This window comes from Lutjanus erythropterus, chromosome 12, assembly GCF_056507025.1.
Source record: "Lutjanus erythropterus isolate fLutEry1 chromosome 12, fLutEry1.hap2, whole genome shotgun sequence".
Taxonomy (NCBI): Eukaryota; Metazoa; Chordata; class Actinopteri; order Lutjaniformes; family Lutjanidae; genus Lutjanus; species Lutjanus erythropterus.
The window spans coordinates 38,888,324-38,907,761 of record NC_139328.1 but is presented as its reverse complement, the minus strand read 5'-3'; the positions used below and the strand labels follow the sequence as shown (position 1 = coordinate 38,907,761).

The 19,438-nt window shown below is 41.0% G+C and overlaps 1 pseudogene; it reads right to left on the bottom strand.

Moving 5' to 3' along the window:
* Positions 1–996: 996 nt before the first annotated feature.
* Positions 997–10,426, bottom strand: LOC146318478 (uncharacterized; annotated as a pseudogene).
* Between the last annotated feature and the right edge of the window lie 9,012 nt (positions 10,427–19,438).

Genomic DNA, 19,438 nt, shown 5'->3' with positions numbered 1-19,438 from the left:
TTTTCGTTGATATAACGTTTTCTGATCACCTCTGTTGTAGTTTTACTGGTGTTAGCGGAGATGGCCATTTTAAAGAAAACACAGTAATGATCAGAAAAGGCAACATCAGTCACCACAACCTCAGAAATGTTGAGCCCTTTGGAAATAATTAGATCTAAAATATGTCCCTTATTGTGTGTTGGATCTGTTACATGCTGGGAAAGTCCAAAGTTGTCCAGGATGTAGAAAAGTTCTTTTGCACTGCCATCTTTGGGATTATCAATATGAATATTAAAATCACCCACTATAACAACACAGTTGAAATCAATACACACAACAGACAATAGTCTAGAAAAGTCATCAACAAAGTGTGCACTTTATTTTGGTGGCCAATAAATGGTTACTAATACTGCTCGACAGGAGGATCTCAACTGCAGTGCTACATATTCAAAAGACTCAAACTTCCCATATGATAACTGTTTGCACTGGTAAACATCCTTGAATAAAGTGGCTACTCCACCTCCTTTCCTAAGTTGTCTAACTGAGCTGATAAAATGGAAGTTTGGGGGGGCTGATTCAATAAGAACTGCTGCGCTATTGTTTTCATTTAACCAAGTTTCAGTTAAAAACATAAAATCAAGGTTTTTGTTGATAATAAAATCATTAATTAATAGTGACTTGCCAACCAGAGACCTGATATTTAATAAAGCAAAGTTTAGTGTACTAATGCTGTTATCTGACACAGTCTGTGGCTGACGCATAACTGGAGTCAGATTAGGTAACGTAGCTGTGCGTTTTGAATACACATTGTTTTTCCTGATGCTAGTCAAAACAGGAATGACAGACCTTGGAGACGCCTCTGGCTGATACTTTTCAATCTCAAGATGTGTTTGACCATGCCACCGGCTATTTAAGATTGCCGGTATGTTTAAGGAAGCGGCATGGGGTCTGTCTCATCTCTGACAAGCAGCTGGGTGATTGGGTCTGGGGCTGCTTTTTAAGAGTTTGTCAGTTTGACTAAGCTTCAGCGTGAGCTTGATTGGTGAGCGTGGTGGAGGAGGGGAAGGTTGATGCTGGTTCCATGGTGGTTGCGGTGGTGGTGGGGAGGATTGACGCTGGCTCTGTGGTGGTTGTGGTGGAGGGCAGGAGGGGGGTTGTTGGGTCCTTGACTGGGACAGGGACATCCTCTGAATGCCTTGGGTGATGTGGAGCAGAGGGTCAGGTGAAGGGGGAGAGATGCAGGTTGTCTGTCTCTGTGCCCCGTGTTTGTCCTTGGCTCTTATCTGTCCATTCTTGTTTTGGTCATTCTCTTCCTCACACAGGAGTGTGGATTAGTCAAGTGTTATTCGAACATATTTTTTTTTTTATCAGGAATAAAATGTAAATATTGAAATTAAAAGTGTTCACGTGTGTCTCACCCTTGGCTGAGGCGCACATACATCTCCACAATCACAGAACACTTTTCATCAATGTTAAACAGCCGTGTGCGCATGTGTCTTTAAAGATAAACTCACTAATGAGAATAAGAATTATAATTATAAAGCCTAATAAATCTAAACAGACCTACAAAGTGCTCACAGGACGGGATCACAGCTGTCAGATCGTCTTTATCGGATGTGTCAGCATGACAGCTGGAGCAGCTGTAGTGTTTGTGTCTGCCTGTTTGTTATGATCCAGAAAAACAATGATTGAACAGTTATGATCTATAACATACAAAATATACAGAACACTATATTTGACCACAGGACTCCAGCCCAACAGAGAATAAAGTTATGTGTGCTTCTATCAGAGCTGGTTGGATAGATCTGTGCATAATTTTGCGCACTTCAAACTTAGAACAGAACAACTTGTTTCACAGCGGGACAGAGGAGGGAGGATGGGAGGAGGAGATGAGGATTAGGTGGGAGAGGAGAAGAAGAAGGAGCACGGGACCGCCGCTTAACTGCTCCTCCACCTGGCTCAGGTGGGCCAGCGGCACCGGGAAGCTTTACGGCTGGACTGGATCTGTTCGCCTCCCCTCTCTACTGCACCATCTCTCTCCCCGCTCCTCAGCCAGTAAAATCAATAATGATGATGATGATAATAATTAATGATAAAATACAACACAATTTCAAGGTGCTTCAGTGTAAAACATAACCAGTTACATATCTGCATGACATTTGCAGTTCATATTTATTGTATTGGTTTTTGCAGGCGTTACTGTAAAGTAAACTATTTCAGCGTGAAGCTGTTTTGGAGACGTCACGCTGTCTCCATACATTGCGTGCTCTTGCACATTCTCTTCTCGAACCAGGAGATCTGTCTCCTTGCTTTGAAAATCTTTTCTCTTTGTTTCTTCCTGGTAAATCCGCCGTCATGCTGCCTCCGCTTGCGCTGCTGGCGCACCTGCCTCTTAAAAGGTGATGAGAGCTGACTTTCTGATTGGTTTATTGCATGTTCGGCCTAAACTCGCCTGTGAATTAATGAGAGCACTTGGGCACACTTGATAGGTGTATCCTGTATCCTGGTGGCGCAAAGGGCGGGGCAGGGCGAAATATCACTCCCGCCCCAGGCACAAGATGGCAAAGGAGGATTTGGACACGCTTTGAATAAATTAAATCCATTGCGCCTTGCGCTTTCCACTTGTGCTTTCGATCAGCATAAGCCATGGCCCTAAGGCACAAGTGCTTCGCGCTGAGCACAAGATAGCAAACGCGCCCGGCCACGTCTTCATTTTGCCTTCATGCTTAGACCTCCCGCCCACAGCGGCACAGACCCAGCGCAAGTGCGTTTGCTATCTTACCCACATGGCAAAAATGGCACTTGCGCTGGCATAAGATAGCAAAATCACGCAATAGCAATGGCTTTGCGCCGGGCGTAAGATAGGGCCCAAAGAGTAAAAGAGCAATTAATGATGAGGGTCTTCTTCTTTGTCCTTCAGATGTTACTGGCATCTTGCATACCGCAGCTTTGTAAGCTGGTGTTGGGGATACTTGGGTCGACATGTCAGGGTCATCATCCCATCATGTGTTGTGTGCCAGATACGCCAGGAGTTTCCTGATCCCTCTGGCCGCTATGTTGGCTTCCGCTGGCCTCCCCTTGACTGAATCGAGAGACATGTCTGGTGATGACCTGGTGATGAGATCCTCTGGGATGGGGATTTCTTTGAGTTCCTCTGTGTACTTGGCTTTCCTGCAACACCAGCCTCATCAGGTCACTGACATATCACTGACATTTCCTGGTAAATGTTTACTTTGTTTACTTTGTTGTTTTGTCTCCAAATGGTGAATGTTGTGTCCTAGTTATTTTATAATCTTACTGTAGTTTTGGCATTTTTACATTTCTGTACTTGAAAATTGTTATTCAAGTTTTGTTTTGTACTCACTGAAAGCTGGCTTTGTTTTAAATGAAGCTCAGCGTAAGTTCAATCAGGAAGACCTATTACGCTGCCTTCATTTACAACTTCCTTTACTCCATCTCTCTCCTCCTATTCCCTCTAATCAGCTGTTTGTGGGCGTTCACCTTCGTATTTACCATCCAATCAGATTTTGCCACAGTCGCAGTAGCCAGTCAATTTGCTGCTGCCAAACTTTAAATCGCCTCTGTCTTTGCTCCATCAGTTGTCATTCAGTCAGTCGCACAACTGGCTCATGTTTTACTCACCATTAGCTGCTTGGTGCGCCTCAAGCAATTCAAGCAATCTCGATTTCCTCGAGGGCTCCAGTCCCAACTTCCTCCCTCTCTTCTGATGGTGTCCAGACAAGGCTGAGCTCTCTTTATCCCATATTCGTGAATCAGCGTTTCTCCTGCAGCCAGCATGCACTCTCCCAAATCGTGAGTTGGCCGAACAAGTGCTGTGTTCATCCAGGGCAAGATTCAGCGTCAGTCGGCCCCCACCATGCTGCTCATGGCCGCTAAGAACCATGAAACCAGTCTTCCTCAGCGATGAGAAGGAGGCCTCCACTGCACCTTGATCTCTGCTCCCTGCTCCTCTATCCCAGGTGCTGTGGACAATTCCTGTTCTCTTCCCTGCAGTCTACTGACTCTACTCATGCCTAATCAGCAACCTCTGTATCTGTATGGAAGGAACTTCTCTTTAAAGTCTAGCCGCACAAGATACTTAGGGAAGGATAATTATTATTCAGCCATCCACACCTCGCTCCGTTGACAGACTCAGGTGCTAACTTTCTAAGCAGGTATCACTGATGCGTTCAAAGCAGCCCATTCATTCATCCAGTGGAATCTGTGGCATCAGGTGGGATTCCAATATTTGCCATGCGTCTTCTCGGCTGTTGGCAGCCCAAGTGGACCTGTAACTCCGTGAGATGAAGTTCCAAGTTCAAGTGTCTTTATTGTCCTTATGCTTACACATAACGAATTTTGTTTGATAGTTCTCGGCAAATAGTTAAGATAAAAACACACAATACAAGTAATAATAACAATAATAAATAAACCTAATAAACATAAATATGTGCAAGAGTTGGCAGCCATACGGCGAATGATATGTTGATAGGTAAAGTGCAAACAGTGTGAGTCCCAGTCCTCCCTTTAGAGAACTACAGTCATGACTTCCAAATACCTCCTGCGCTGTCATAACAAAACTCCCTCCATGAGCCTCTCAACTTCATCAGCACGTCATCCTCAGAGTCACTCCTATTTAGCTCCTGGACATGGCGTCCTCTGTGCCAGTCTGCAGGATTTATCTCTTTAGATGAAGGCTGCGCTCCAACTGCATTGTGTCTTTCCTCCTAGTTCACTGAATGGCGCTCCCTCTATATGAGCTGATGCAGTCCTCTGATTCTTAGTTGTTGTTTTTTTTTTCACGGATGTGGGTCTATCCGTTGGTGTTTTCTTTTCAAGCCAGTGGTCGCAGCCACCGGCCTCCCTCCTCTGCCAGTTTCGATCACTCCTCTGCGCAATAAGAGATATATCTACTCATATGCCTGATCATTCCAACTCTCTAGCTGATGCTCTCTCCCATCAATTTCCAGACTTCCGACGACTTTGCCCAGATGCCAGCAGTTCCTGCTCAAGGTCCCCACTCAAGCCCCAACTCAAAACCCCGTTGTGGGTTATGGCCGGCTTCAGTATATATAGAAGTTACGATCTTCCCCAGTCCGTTTTCAACCCAGCTAAGTGTTATTAAGAGCGTTTCAGTTTCTCCTAGTATACCTGATCACTCTGTCCATTCACAGTCTCTATTTGTGTAGGTGTTATAGCTCTCAATATGCAATTTTCTCTCTACATCGACTCAACGCAGTATTCATTACTATTTTATAGCCTTCTTCGAACTAGAGAATTTTCTACTCCTTCTCAATCATTTACCCTAATATAGTCATCACGTTAGATCTGGCTTCAGTTCATCACTACCATCAAGTCTTGACACTCTAATGCGGTAGTACATGCTTCGTGTCGTATCGTATAAAAAAAAACAATTAAAAATTTTTTTTGATCAATCACTAGCCTCACTCTCCACTGTTCCTACTTCAGGGAATTCCTTATCAAACATGAGTCAGCTATCTTTCAAGAAGGTTCTTGTTAATGTTTAATAATGGAGTTTTGTATCTGCAGCAAATTCAGGACAGCCTCTTCAGCTACCTCTTATGCAAATCAAGGCATTCTCCTTCATCCCTGCTACAACCAGGCTGCTGGTCATCTTCTGCTTTCATGTCCTACATTCATCCAGACATCAGTGCTGTGTTGCTAATCAAAGACTTCTGAACTCTTATTTTCAGTTTAAACGACATATAACTGGTGGTGGTGCATGATCCATGGTGTATACATCTTCACTATTTTCACTTCTGTGCAATTTCAGTGTATTTCTTGTCCCCTGTACCTTTCCATTCTCATCTATTCAATCAGGCGTTCAGCCAGCATTGCCTCCCTATCCTGTCTTTCTAAACAAAACAAAAAAAAAAAAAAGTGAAAACTGGTCAGTGGACCTCATGCAAAAACCTCCATGCTGCAACTCTGTCTATTTCCAATGACCAGGCCAAATGCCGGCATTGCCTCCCTATCCTGTCTTTCTTCTAAAAAAAAAAAAAAAAAGGGAAAACTGGTCAACTGTGCATCTCCGTCTATTTCTTTTGATCATACACCTTTATTTCTTTCGTTGGTCTGACTTTCTTCCAACCCTATCCAGATCACCCTTTATTCATTCTATCAGTATTTTCTACTCCTCACCTCAGGCATACTTTTCCTTTTACCAACCCTCTGGTCATTCAACCATTCTGTGGCTGCCTTCATTTTCTGGGGGAGGATAGGCTTTTTCCTTTTAGTCAACTCCACTTCCTTCTTCGCATGCAGCCTATTGCGGTAGACCCCACATTGGCTGTGCTCTCTCACCTCTGCTTGCACGATCCTAGTTATCTATTTCACCCAGCCCATTGTATTTTTTTCTTTATTGCTAACTACCATTTCCTTTTCAGCTTGTTGTGCTTTGCATTTTTATTTTCGTGCCTAACTCTTATGGTTTATCTCATTAGAATTGTACTGTCTGCTGAGGTAAGGATGCATGACTTAATCTGAGTATCCTCTCTTATTTATTTATTTTTATTTTATTTTTATTTTTTTTGGGGGGGGGGGTTTCACTACAGCTTCATCACCCCCGTTTATATATGTGCTTATTGTTTCACCTCAATGGGGTCTAACTGCCAAAGACTCATGTTTCACATCTCATGCACCTGTCAATAAACCATTTTCTTTTACTCTTAGTCTCTCCTGATTGAAATGAAGCTCAGCTTAAGCTCAGTCAGGAAGACCTTCTATTACGCTGCCTTCATTCACAACTTCCTTTACTCCATCTCTCTCCTCCTATTCCTTATAATCATCTGTTTGTGGGCGTTCACCTTCGTATTTACCATCCAATCAGATTTTGCCACGGTCGCAGAAGCCAGTCAATTTGCTGTGCCAAACACTAAATTGCCTCTGTCTTTGCTCCATCAGTTGTCATTCAGTCAGTCGCACAACCCTCCTCCACCCCTCTCTCCTCCAGTCATTGGACCCAGGTAGCCACAAGATGTTCACCTCGATCCTCCCTGAAGCCCTCTCCTCCAGTCTTCAGGTCCAGGCAGCAGGAGTCTGGAGCCACTTCACCTCACCAGTCTCTGCTTTGCACCTCATCACCACCACCACCAGTGTCTAGACCCCGGGGAGGTTCTCTTCTTTACAGCTTCATCACCCCCATTTATAGATGTGCTTATTGTAACATTCCGGGTTTTATTATGTTTCCTGTTTTATTTTTTAACACTACCTCTTGTGTCTTTTCAGTTTCCTGTGTTTTCCCGCCCCTCATCAACTGCACCTGAGGCCACTCACTCACCTGCCCCTGATTACCCTCCTTGCCATCCCTGTGCATTTATACCCCCACCAGCTCCACATGTCTCTGCCAGATTGTCTCTATTGTCTGTGAAGCTGCTTGGTGTGGTTATAGGCCTCATGTTTCCTTTTGGACTTCGCCTATTTATTGGATTATAGTTTTGTGCCTTTTTTTCCCTGTCTGTTTTTGTTTGCCTTTTTGGACTCCCTGTGTTTGCCTTTTTTTGGACTTAAGTAAAGACAGTGGTTTTCATTTGAACCTCACTCTGCCTCCTGTGTGTTCTCTGCACCTGAGTCTCACTTCCCAGAGCTGTTACACTTATTGTTTCACCTCAATGGGGTCTAACCGCCAAAGACTCATGTTTCATCTCATGCATGTGTCAATAAACCATTTTCTTTTACTCTTAGTCTCTCCTGATTGAACTGGCTTTGCTGTCGCTTGTCCCTTCTTATACTTTTAGAAGGTGACCTTATACACAGCTTTGCCCTCCAAAGTTGTTGCTTGTTCCCATTGTGCATTTTCATTGAAATGCATGGCAGCTAGGTACAGCCTAAAAAAAGGAAAAAGCCTGAGTCTGTAATTGACGTCTGTAAAAAAAAAACCTGCATGTTATAAGGCCAATGAAGGAGAAAACAAAAGTTTATAGTAATATGAAATTCTAAAACAGAGGCTTGTTGTTGTATGACAGTTAGCAGATGCAATAAACTCTGATAATGCTAATTGCCCCAAACAAAATTATTACCTGCACAGCATTCCAATGTATTATTTGGTTACATTATTTGGTGCAAAGTGCAAAATGACACTGTGGAAAGACTCAAGTGAAGAAGCCTGATGGTCTTGACGGAGTTTTTCCACATCCCGGAGAACTCTTTTGTTGACTAATACTTTTTCAACTTTGTACAGGGGCAGTGTACTTGAAATATCTGAAAGACACGCTTGTATTGGTCAAAGTTCTCATTACAATTGTTCTGTAACAGAAACATCTATTTGGTTGGTATTGCATATTCTTAGTATTTTCATCATGTTTTTGTAGAAGAGTTATTATGAAGTCCAAAATACTTGATACATACATGGCTGAAACCACTTGCTGGGGTCTGTGGAGACTTTGTCAGTATGAAGACACTTTGGGTACAGTGGATCATCATGTGAGTGGACATTCTGAATGTGATTTATGATGGACTTCCATTTTGCTGCCTTCTCTGGTCCAGATTTTGAAGACGCAGCGGTCCAGTACATGTGGTTTTTAATTGCAGGCAACCACCTCAGCAACACTGCACAGTCCTTGTTTTTTGCTAGTGCTTGCAACTTTTTGGACAGGGCTGACAAGATAGAATTGTATAATATATTTAAACATATGCACAACTTTGAATCAATGTTATGTGTTTCAGGCAATATTAATACTATACAAAGGTTTCTAGCAATTACCTTTCTCAAGGTGCCAAACATCATAGTACTGGGTGACCCCACGCTCCCTCAAAAGTTTCTGCACCTGTGTGTGGCGGTCAGTCACAATGTAATGCACTTTTACATTGTTTGTTTCCAGATGATCAAGGCCCCTTTTCAGTCCTTCTTTCTCCATATGTACACTGCCACTCACCTCATTGCTCTGTTGATGCAAAAATATTTACGCACTTGTTTACATTATGAAAAAAGGAAATGCACACAGATCTTGTTGACTCTCGGTCCATATGAATGAAAGGTTACCTGTACAAGCTGGATGTTGATTATGTTGTTGCTGTCCAGGTGCATCAGGGTGTAGCTGCCAAATTTTGCAGAGTGTCCTTTTATATATGAGAAAATTATACATAAATAGAATGAATTAACAAATACATTAGTTGCACTTTTATGTTATCACCGATTACCAAGCACAATGCTAAAAAGTAAAGCAAGTCATTTGGTATTGAATGACTCCTCACCTGGCGAGTCTGCTCTCATATCTCCACCCACTGCGATACTGCTTTCCTGTTTCAGAGTCTGAAAAAGAGTCTGCTGATCCTTTTTCCATTTGTGGTTTATTGCGGGTTCAAGAAGATTTCAGGTATGCCTCCTGAAGGTGTCAAATTTAAACATCTGGACATTCATGGCTTTGAATATCTGGAAAACATAGAAGATAAACATGTATAACTATTTCAGTATAAAACAAACTACATGTTTTTTTTGTGCACGCTACAGTTGCTCCAATACCTTGTCCACCTTAATGAAGGATCCACCAGTAAAATAAATAGCGGCAGACATTTGGAGGTTTCCCACAGGAGTGTTTCCTCTCAGTGGCCACCTCTGCCATTTTCTGGTATACCCCTATGCCGATGTAAATGTTGCCAAAATGTCAACTGTAGCATGTAAAAGGTAGCTTGTAAACATGGCGTTGACCTCGCGAGATCTCTTAATGTATACACGTGTGAAAATATCGCGAGATCGATGCCATGTTTACAAGCAAACTGCTACATGCTACAGTTGACATTTTGGCTAAAAACATGGTGTAAATGGCATCTTTTGTGGTTAAATTTTAATGTTGCGGCTCACGGACACTTGAATTACACCACACAAGCAGGATGGAGACATTTTGTCTTTGTTTTGTGTTCTTTTTTTTACATTTACATTTGATCTCCATTCACTGCCACTAGCTGCAACCCTGTTTTCTGCTGAAACTCCAGGATTGTTTTGTGAACTGAAGATCTTCACCCATCGTCACATTGGCATAGGAGTGAGTACATACTGAATGGATTATGAGTCTGGGGTGGAGTATCCTTTTAGCAGCTCCAGACATTGGAGAGCTTGTAATTTGCATGCGTGCAGGTAACACATTGGGGGGATGGTCACATTATCTTGAAGACGGACAACACCGCACCTATTTTTTTTTCAGACAAAATAAACTTCATAGCATATCTCACTGCATGTTGCACATCTGTGTTATTGTGCACATGCCACAGTTTTGAAAACTTTACATTAGCTCCCTGTATGCACACTCTATAATGTTACACAGACAACCGCTTTTGTCCGATTACTTAGACGAAATAAACATAGTCAGGACACTGATAAATTGTGACTTACAGCTTGCTCTTCTGACTCTTCATTACGACCAAGTAACGTCAGAAAGGCCTCGTCCTTCAGCAGCAGTTTACCAGCTAATCCAGCTTTGTACTGGCCCATGTTGACAAAACAGTCCCGTGTGAAGTGCCAGCAGTGGTGGACAGTAGTGAAGTACATTTACTTGAGTACTGTACTTAAGTACATTTTTTGAGTATTTGTTTTTGGAAACTTCTGACTTTCACTCCACTACATTTCAAAGACAAATATTGTACTTTTGACTCCACTACATTTCTAGGAAGGTTGTGGTTACTTTTCGACTGAGCTTTGAAGTCAGCTGTTGGTGTTTTTTTCTTTTCTAAAATGCAATTGGTCACATGCTGTGTTCCTCACAAAAGAAAACCAATCACAGTAGCTCCTCTCAAATGGGACTGATGTAAAAGTGGAAATACATCATCCAGGCTCTCTCTTTAACAAGAACAAGCAAGCTCTCCCTCTTTCATTCAAACAAAAAGCGGTAATGGTGACGGCAGGAGAAAGACAAAATTAAACCTCAATATGTTATTATAATTATTAATTATTCCAGGTAGTTTTTAAAGTTGGATTGTTTTATTGGGGTAAAAAATACAGCATAATTCATGTATATATACTGCCTCTGAAGACAGAAAGAAATCTGTTATTTAACAGACTGGGACTGTTTTGTACTTCACGAAGATCTTCTTCATTATTGGCAGGTTTTGGAATGCATTGACAAGGCTGGTTTCGGTTGATTGCAAGTAGCTGTCCAGTTCATTTAGAACTGTTCTTGTTGTCAAGGATGGGAAGTATTCATTGACTTCATCTTTGTCATCATTTGGGTCCTCGGCCAGCATGTGAGCATCTGGAGATTGAGTTTGAAGCAAGTTTACTTCTGCCCTCAGGTCTGACACAACACCAGTCTTCTTTTCAGTGGGGATGTAGGCCAATCTGAACTTGGGATGAGTTGCAGAGGCTTTGAGCAAACTTGGATCTTGAAAAATGTATCCAAACCTCCGCTTCACCCCTTTGATGATGGCATCTACCAGGGAGTTACAGTGATGTAGGTTGGTCTCATTCTTCATCTGCTCCATCTTCTCAAGGAGAACCGAGATTGTTGGCACCAAAACTCCAGTGTAGGCCATTCTGTCAGACTGGAGTACATCAAGGGCCTTGGCCGGGGGTGCCATAACCTGGAAGATATACAGGGAAAAAAGACAAGGAAAAACCCAATTACTTAAATAAATAAATATCATCATCAACATCGGTGTTATTATTATTCATAATCATCATCATCAATAGTAGTAGTAGTTTCACACCGACATATGGATTACAGCACCTGAACACCAGTCACTCTAAGTTCATATCAAAATAAAGGAAATATTTACCTTAACATACTCCTGTATGAAGGTGAGTTCTTCTGCTTTGAAGCGAGTAACCTGAAGCTTCTCACAGGTTTCATGAAGGTCTTGTTCCTTTGTCAGAATACAGGTACTCAAGTGCTCCATAGCATGGTAAGTGGAGTTCCATTTTGTCCATTTCCAGGTTAAAGGTGTGGCAGGCGCACCACTGATGAGGTGGGATACTGTAGTCTTCCTGTTTCTTTTAAGATGTCTGCGACATTTATGAAGACAGGGTGTCCCTCCTCTTCCTCATCATCTTCTTCTTCTGTGTCTTGTATTGTTCTTTGCACCTCTGTAAAGACATTGAAAGCCTTCACGAAGTTCGAACCATTATCTGTGGTTGTGACAGTCACCTTGTCTTTTACCAACATCTCAGCTAAAACATCGTATGTGTGGCACCCCATGATCCTGCGACAAGCTAAAGCCCCAGAGGAGATGCTTAAGGTTTCTTGGTTTATCCAGTGGATAGTCACCCCCAAGGAAGCTTCGGTTGTTTGATGACCATGCATCTGTTGTGGTACACACATAGTTTTGACTGCACAAAGTCTTAGACAGCGCGCTTTTCATTGAAGAATACTCCTCCTCAAGCATTCTTCCCAATGTTCTTCTTGAAATCAAATGTCTTGAGGGTAAAATCTCTCTGAATAAATCCCTGTACTCTGGTCTCTCTACTGTGTGAAGTGGATGCATTCTTTGAATGATGAAGCTGAGGGTCAATTTGTCAAATTGCTCTTGGGTTATGGTGGGATTACCACCCCTATAGTACTGTGCTACACTGCCTTGTTTGACAGGGACAGGGTATTCATCGTCATTCAGTGGTGCACTCCTCTTCTTGGCCACGTTCCATTTCCAGGGAAGCTACTTTAGTTGGGTGGAGCCTCTTGAAAAGAAAAACAAAATTTTAAAATTTTGTAAATCTACTATTCAGGTATAAATGAACACTTAATTCTAAAATTTTTGGATACTCATGCATCTTACTACCACTGCAATATCAATATGTTTTGGACTAATACAGTGACAACACATATAACATAACGCATATTAACATAACTGAACAGTGTGTATTAAACAAATAAGGTATTATAGGTGCAGATGTGGTCATTGTTCTCCTCTATTAAATTTAGCTTTTTTTTAGTTTGAGTTAGTCTAATTGGTCATTGTACTTCAGTCTTTATTCTTTTGCTGCCAAAGGACATGTTGCTAGCTAGTGCCATGTTAGCTGTTGGTGTTTGCTGACTGAGTTGTGATGATTAACTTAGCTAGCGATTGTTGTGTTAACTTCGGGAAATACCTGAATGTGTGTCCTTAAATTTGTGTTGGATGTCTTCGATGTTGACAGTAGCTTCTTTTTGGGGTTGCAAAGTAAACACTGGAACGTGTAACTCATCTGTAAGGCCTCGATGAGTAACATGAATTTGTCGAGGTATGGTCAGGAAATTCACGAGCCCTCTCTTCCTCTGCCATTGTCTCCTGCTTTCCATCCCGCCCCGCGGCATCAGACAATTGGTGGGCATTGTTTTATACCCAGTCTATGGCGGGCATCAGCAAGAGGACAGGTACAGGATGTCACATGGAAGAGATGCATTTAAGGTTTAGAAATGCGTGGGGAGAGGTACCTTCTGTGGACGCTAACGCATTATTTGATCACTAAAGTAGCTTCACTACTGAGAAGCTATTTGATGTAGAAAACAGTGACGTTAAGACCACATTACAGAGAAATGTAGTTAAAGTAGTAACACTGCTACTTGTAACGCTGATACTGCCCAACACTGGTTTTATTCAACCACTCCTGGTCCTTTTATAAGGCACAAAGTGAAAGAATGAGTAAGGCCTGTCATTGTGTGATGACATTCCAGTACAAAAATACACAGGTATCTGACCTTCAGTGGCTAACAGTAGCTTTTGGAGGAAGGAAGTAATTATTTTATAATTATAGATCTTCACAGTATGACACTTCAACAGTTTTACAGCAAACAGCGATATTCCTAACTCATGACATTATCTTTTAAATTGACAAACATCGTATATGTGATTTGTGGCACAATTCAAACAGAATCAAAAATAAGTTGTGTCTTGTCATTGACTACAGTTGATATTTTTTCAAAGTTAGGTTCCATGGTGGTCCACCACAAGGGAAGTGAATTCACATCTGTATTCAATCAAAGTGGGTTCATTCTCATAAAACTGGCTTACTGATGTTATTTTGTCCATGTTAATGCCCATGTTTGGTCATACTGTGAACATTTCCTCCTTGGTAATAGCTGCATAATTTCAATAAAATCTGTCAAAAATGTAATGTTAGTGAATAAATAAAGGTGGTATGAAAATGAAATCTATTGTACAGTTGCAAAGATGGCTTTCCTCTGCCATTGCTGCTGAAGTTGTCGGCTGTGTTGGCTGCAGTGCTCTGATGGTGAGGAAGAGGGTTCTGTGAGCATGACTGGCCAACTGGCTATCATGCTTCCCCTGTAGATGCACAAGCACACTTCACATTCCCCATAAAACTGTCAATATTCAAAATCTACACAGGTGCTCTCTCAGTTCCAAAATTACCAGAAGTCACTTTGGCCAAATGTATAGACAGCTAGAGAAGAAGATGGTATCGAATACAGGCTATCATTGTCCTCCCCCACAGTCAGCTATGATGGCTGAGAGCTCAACACACGTTTTCAAGAATTTTAAGAAAACACATGGAAATTGACCCCCCCCCCCCCCCCCCCAAAAAAAAATCATCAAATCAAAATCATCAAATTCAGCTGACGATATATGCAGCATTTAGATTCTGGAAATCTCCTGCAAATACACACAACCAGATTGTGCTGCAAATACACAGCGCAACACAGCACACAGTTTGGACAGTTTGTTGTCACCAGAGGTGGAAAGTGTACTGAAAATCTGTCAAGTACAAGTACTGTTACATTACTGAAATATTACTCAATTACAGGTAAAGTACTGGTGTTAGAAATATACTTAGTAAAAGTACAAAGTACTTGTCTCAAAAACTACTCAGAGTATTAGCTACTTTGACCATTGATGTTTAATACATTATCGATAAGACATTCAGTCCAAGGAGTTTCTGTTTCTCTTGATCTTCAGTCTAAATTCCTTCAAACTTCTCTGTTCTGCTCAGAGCTCACAGTCACTTCTCCAAACTCGGGTCATACATTTTTGGTTTTCCTTAACCAATCATTGAAAATTATATTAATGCTATTAATTATTAATAATGGATACAAACCATGTTTTTTCCTAATTTATTTATTTATTTATTTTTCATTTTTTTAAGTCTAAGTTAAATTTTTTCTCACTCAACAAATGGCTCCACCAGACAAAACAATGTTGAATGAGGTGCAGTTACTGCCATTTTTAGAATATAGATTAAATATTCATGGTAACTTTTTTAATTGGTTAAATTCTCAATTCCGATTAATCGATTAATGATAAATCATCAACATCCTTCCTCCAAACCTGTTCTGCTGCAGTGTTTACTTTTTTGTCCATAGATTTTATGAGCCTGTTTGCAATCAGATCACCTGACTGGATACTAAAATGCAGGTGAAAGGTTTGGATATTAAGTCAACTTGTAGTCACTATTCAGTTATTATTTTGAAAGTAACTAAGTAGATTACATGGTGAGATGATTAGTAAATTACAAGTACAGATTTGAAATAAAAGTAAAAGTACCCCCAAAAATACTTAATTATAGTAACTTGAAGATATGGTATTAGTCACTCCCATCCCTGGTTGTTGCCATGGTTTGTGACTCATAAAGTCAAAGTCAGGTCTTGCATATACGTACATTTATAAACACACACATCCTACATTTCTAACCCCTTCCAAACCAATTAAATAACAAATCTAAACTAAACCCGGGCAGCACGGTGGTCCAGTGGTTAGCACTGCCGCCTCACAGCAAGAAGGTCCTGAGTTCAATCCGATGAACTGGCGACTTGCCCAGGGTGAACCCCGCCTCTCGTCCAATGTCAGCTGGGATAGACTCCAGCAGCCCGCGACCCTTATGGAATAAGCTGTTACAGAAAATGAATGAATGAATGAACTAAACCCTTGTCCAATACACCCCTTAAGCAATGTCATTCATAAATACCACAACCATCCTTCCACTTTCACTGCACCTTATCTGACAGCACAGACAATATGCAATGCTTATTCTGCAGGTTACAGTTGTGTTTACTGACCTTTTGTTTTGTGTTTACCTCTAAGCATTTCACAGTATTACAAATAAAAACTTATTATTAAATGGGAGAATTGTGCAGCTGTGCAGTGGAGGTTTGTGTCCTCTATATACTTTAGAGCAAGAATTGTGCTTCATTTTTTAATCTGATTTTATCAAATTCTGACATGTAAGAAACCTCTCATATACTACAGTCCACTTTACATGTACCTTCATAATAAGATTTTAAGTACTAGTTTTAGATAAGTAATAGGTAAAGAACCAATAATGTATAAATCAGGCATTAAGTGCTAATTAGTGAATACTTACAGTCTATAGTTCCTGGATAACTCTGAATCAGGGATTATAATTATGTTACTTTAGAACTGATCAAATGCTATGTGCTATGCTTAAATGCTAAATGTTGAAGAGCCAGTGATGTCTGTGTTTCTTCTTAATGAACACTTTGATAATGATTCGTTCCTGGTTAACTGTGAATCAGCTGCTACATGACCCAGAACTAATAAGTACTCATTACTTCCTTATTAGGAACATATTAGTCACTCTTTGTGCCCACTCACATAAAGCGAAGAATCATCCCAGCTATGAGGAATACAACATGAGTCTGTGGTCTCCTCAAGTTTGCATGGTTTAGTGTCAGTTAAGTGGTCAGACTTCAAAACACTGACACAACTTTAAAGTAATGTACAGGACGAACCACATCACCATATGGACCACATGGGAGAGACAGCAAGGAGGGTCAAATGGAAGAACTGCAGATATTTGATGGATGATGACACTGTAATTCAGTCAACCTGAATGGACCTCCACTAAAAAGAAACAGCACACTGTACACAATGCATCCAGAAACTGACGAAGAGAGACAACTAGAACTAGGACAGAGGATTCCTGCACCAATCAAGTGCCCTGAAACTGCAAAAAAAAAAAGAAAGAAAAACATTTGCTGTGTGTTGCCTGGCAACCATTGCTTGTGTATGTGAAGGACGAACATGCCTAATTTACCACTTTTAAGCTACCAGCTGTGATCTTTTTGCCCTTTCAGCTGTGTGTATGTGTGTGTTGGGTGGGTATGACTTACACTATTTATGTAGACACATTTCAGATGCAAGACTAGTTAATTGGGGACAGCTGGTCAACTGGGGACGAACGCTGTGTTCCCAGTTGGAAAACACAAAATTCTGGGTCAGTGGTCACGGGTAGAGTTAGAGTTAGAAGTGAAGGCCTGTACACATCAACAGCGACACAAATAAGCAGCACAAAACTTCAACGTGCCTGATTTTTCACATCAAGCGCAACACGATTTTGCAAATAAAACCATCCAAAAAAAGATGGATCAATATCAGTGATGATGACCTGTTACTCCTTTTACTTTATAAAAGGAAGGAAAAATGACAAAATTGGTGAGTTTCACAGCTTGGTTCAGGAGCTGAAACTGGACCATAGCTGCCTCATGATATTTTAGCACTGTTGCAACAGCTGGCACCAAAGAAGAAGAAGAAGGAGGAATCATGTCAGAGAGCTGACTTGACCCAGAGCAGCGGCTGGCTGTAAGTAAGATATAGTATATGATTTATGAACAGTTAAAACTGTGCACAGTGTGCCTTGGATTCATTCATATTCTTCCACAGGAGGAGGGTTCACCTGTAGCTTAGTTGGAAAATTATACAGAGGTTTTCTGCCGACTGTTGAAGCTTGATATGCACACCATCATCAGACTGAAGCTCATTTGTGATCCCTCTCCACATGTGACATAATATACCCTATGTAGCTTCTTCAATTGACAATCTAAAATATTTTTGCACTGTGAAATGTCAAGGCTTATATTGGCTGGATCCACGTTAAAAGATATTATCAACTTGAAAATTAATCATGAAAAAACTTGTCTGGCATGCAAAAGTCCCAAGTCTCAAGGAAATGGATGTAAGTCTATGGTCTATCCCCCAGACTGACATGAGTAAACCTGTGTCTTTGTGTGTGATACAGTCACTCACCTTAAAGTCACCACAGATCAACACTCAGGGCCCTATCTTATGCTGATCTAAAGTGCAAGTGGAAAGCGCGAGGCGCAATAGATTTAATTTTTCAAGGTGTGTCCAAATCCACCTTTGCCATCTTGTGCCAGGGGTGGGAGTGATATGTTGCCCTGCCCCGCCCTTTGCACCACCAGCGCAAAGCAGGATGTACCTGTCAGATGTGGCCAAGTGCCCTCATTAATTCACAGGCGAGTTTAGGCCGAACATGCAATAAACCAGGGGTGTCAAACTCATTTTAATTCAGGGGCCATATACAGCCCAATTTGATCTCAAGTGGGCCGGACCAGTAAAATTAAATCATAATCTATTGATTATTCTGCCGATTAATCGAGTAATCAGATAAGAAATATTGCGTGTTCTGCACGTTCTGTTTTTCTATTACATTACTTTTGCTTTATTTAAGAACAATGGTAAATTGGTAAATTTCTTGAGTAAAAATACTCAGTAAAGTAACTTTACTTTTACTGTAGATTTACTTTTACTGTTTTTACTTTACTTTTTACTTTTTTTTTTCAAGTACAAAGGTAAAAGTAAAGGTAGTAATGTCTGCAGAAACCACAAACAGAAGATGGAACTAACTCTTTTAACTGAAACAGTCACCAGAATGTTTTGTTAACATGTTAAAATCAAACATTTTTCTTCTGAAGCAGGACAGACGCTCCCAGACCCCCAGAGGACAGAGGACTGGTTTACTAACATGACACCTTTTTCTCCTCTTATGAGTTTGCACGTCTGTATTTAGTCATCAAAAAATAACAACAAGAATACCATTAAAGTACAACAACAGCAATAAAAACATACAACAAATAACATACAAGATTTTTAAACTGTAATTAGGTATTTTTACATCGTGGTATTATTGCTTTTACTCAAATAATGAATGTGAGTATTTTTTCCATCACAGCAGGTCAGTGATCAGTGTTTCAGTGACTCTCTGTGGATCAGTGAATAGTGTTTTATTTATGGCGGCTTGCCACATTAAAAACATCTGCACCATGACATGATTTTCTATTTTTTTAGCTGCGCACCTTTGTCGTATCTAGAAGGTAACTCTTTATTTGTACAACTCTCGTGAGATTTGTGTTCGTTATTTCTACTAAAATAATCAAACTCACGCGATCTTTCACGGGTCTAAGGTTCCCTTCTAGACACAACCCTCTCTGTCTCTCTGTCAAACTACAGACAGCAGACTGTCTGTAAACAGCACGATGTTACACTGCAGTGTTTCACACAAAGACTTTATTAGAGGACGAGAACATCAGTGATTGATTAGTGATCAGTCTGTCCTCCTCTCCTCCCTCACCTGTTCACTCTGCTGTGAGAAGGTCTGAAAGTTTCTCACAGAGAAACACAGACTCTCCTCTTTTACGTATAGGCCTCCTTATACAGTTGTTTAATTTTATAAGTGCATCTGGTTGGTGTCGATGTCATTAACCATCACGTTAGTTTCTGTTGTAATAAACTCTGTCATTAACAACAGTCTCCTCCACACGCA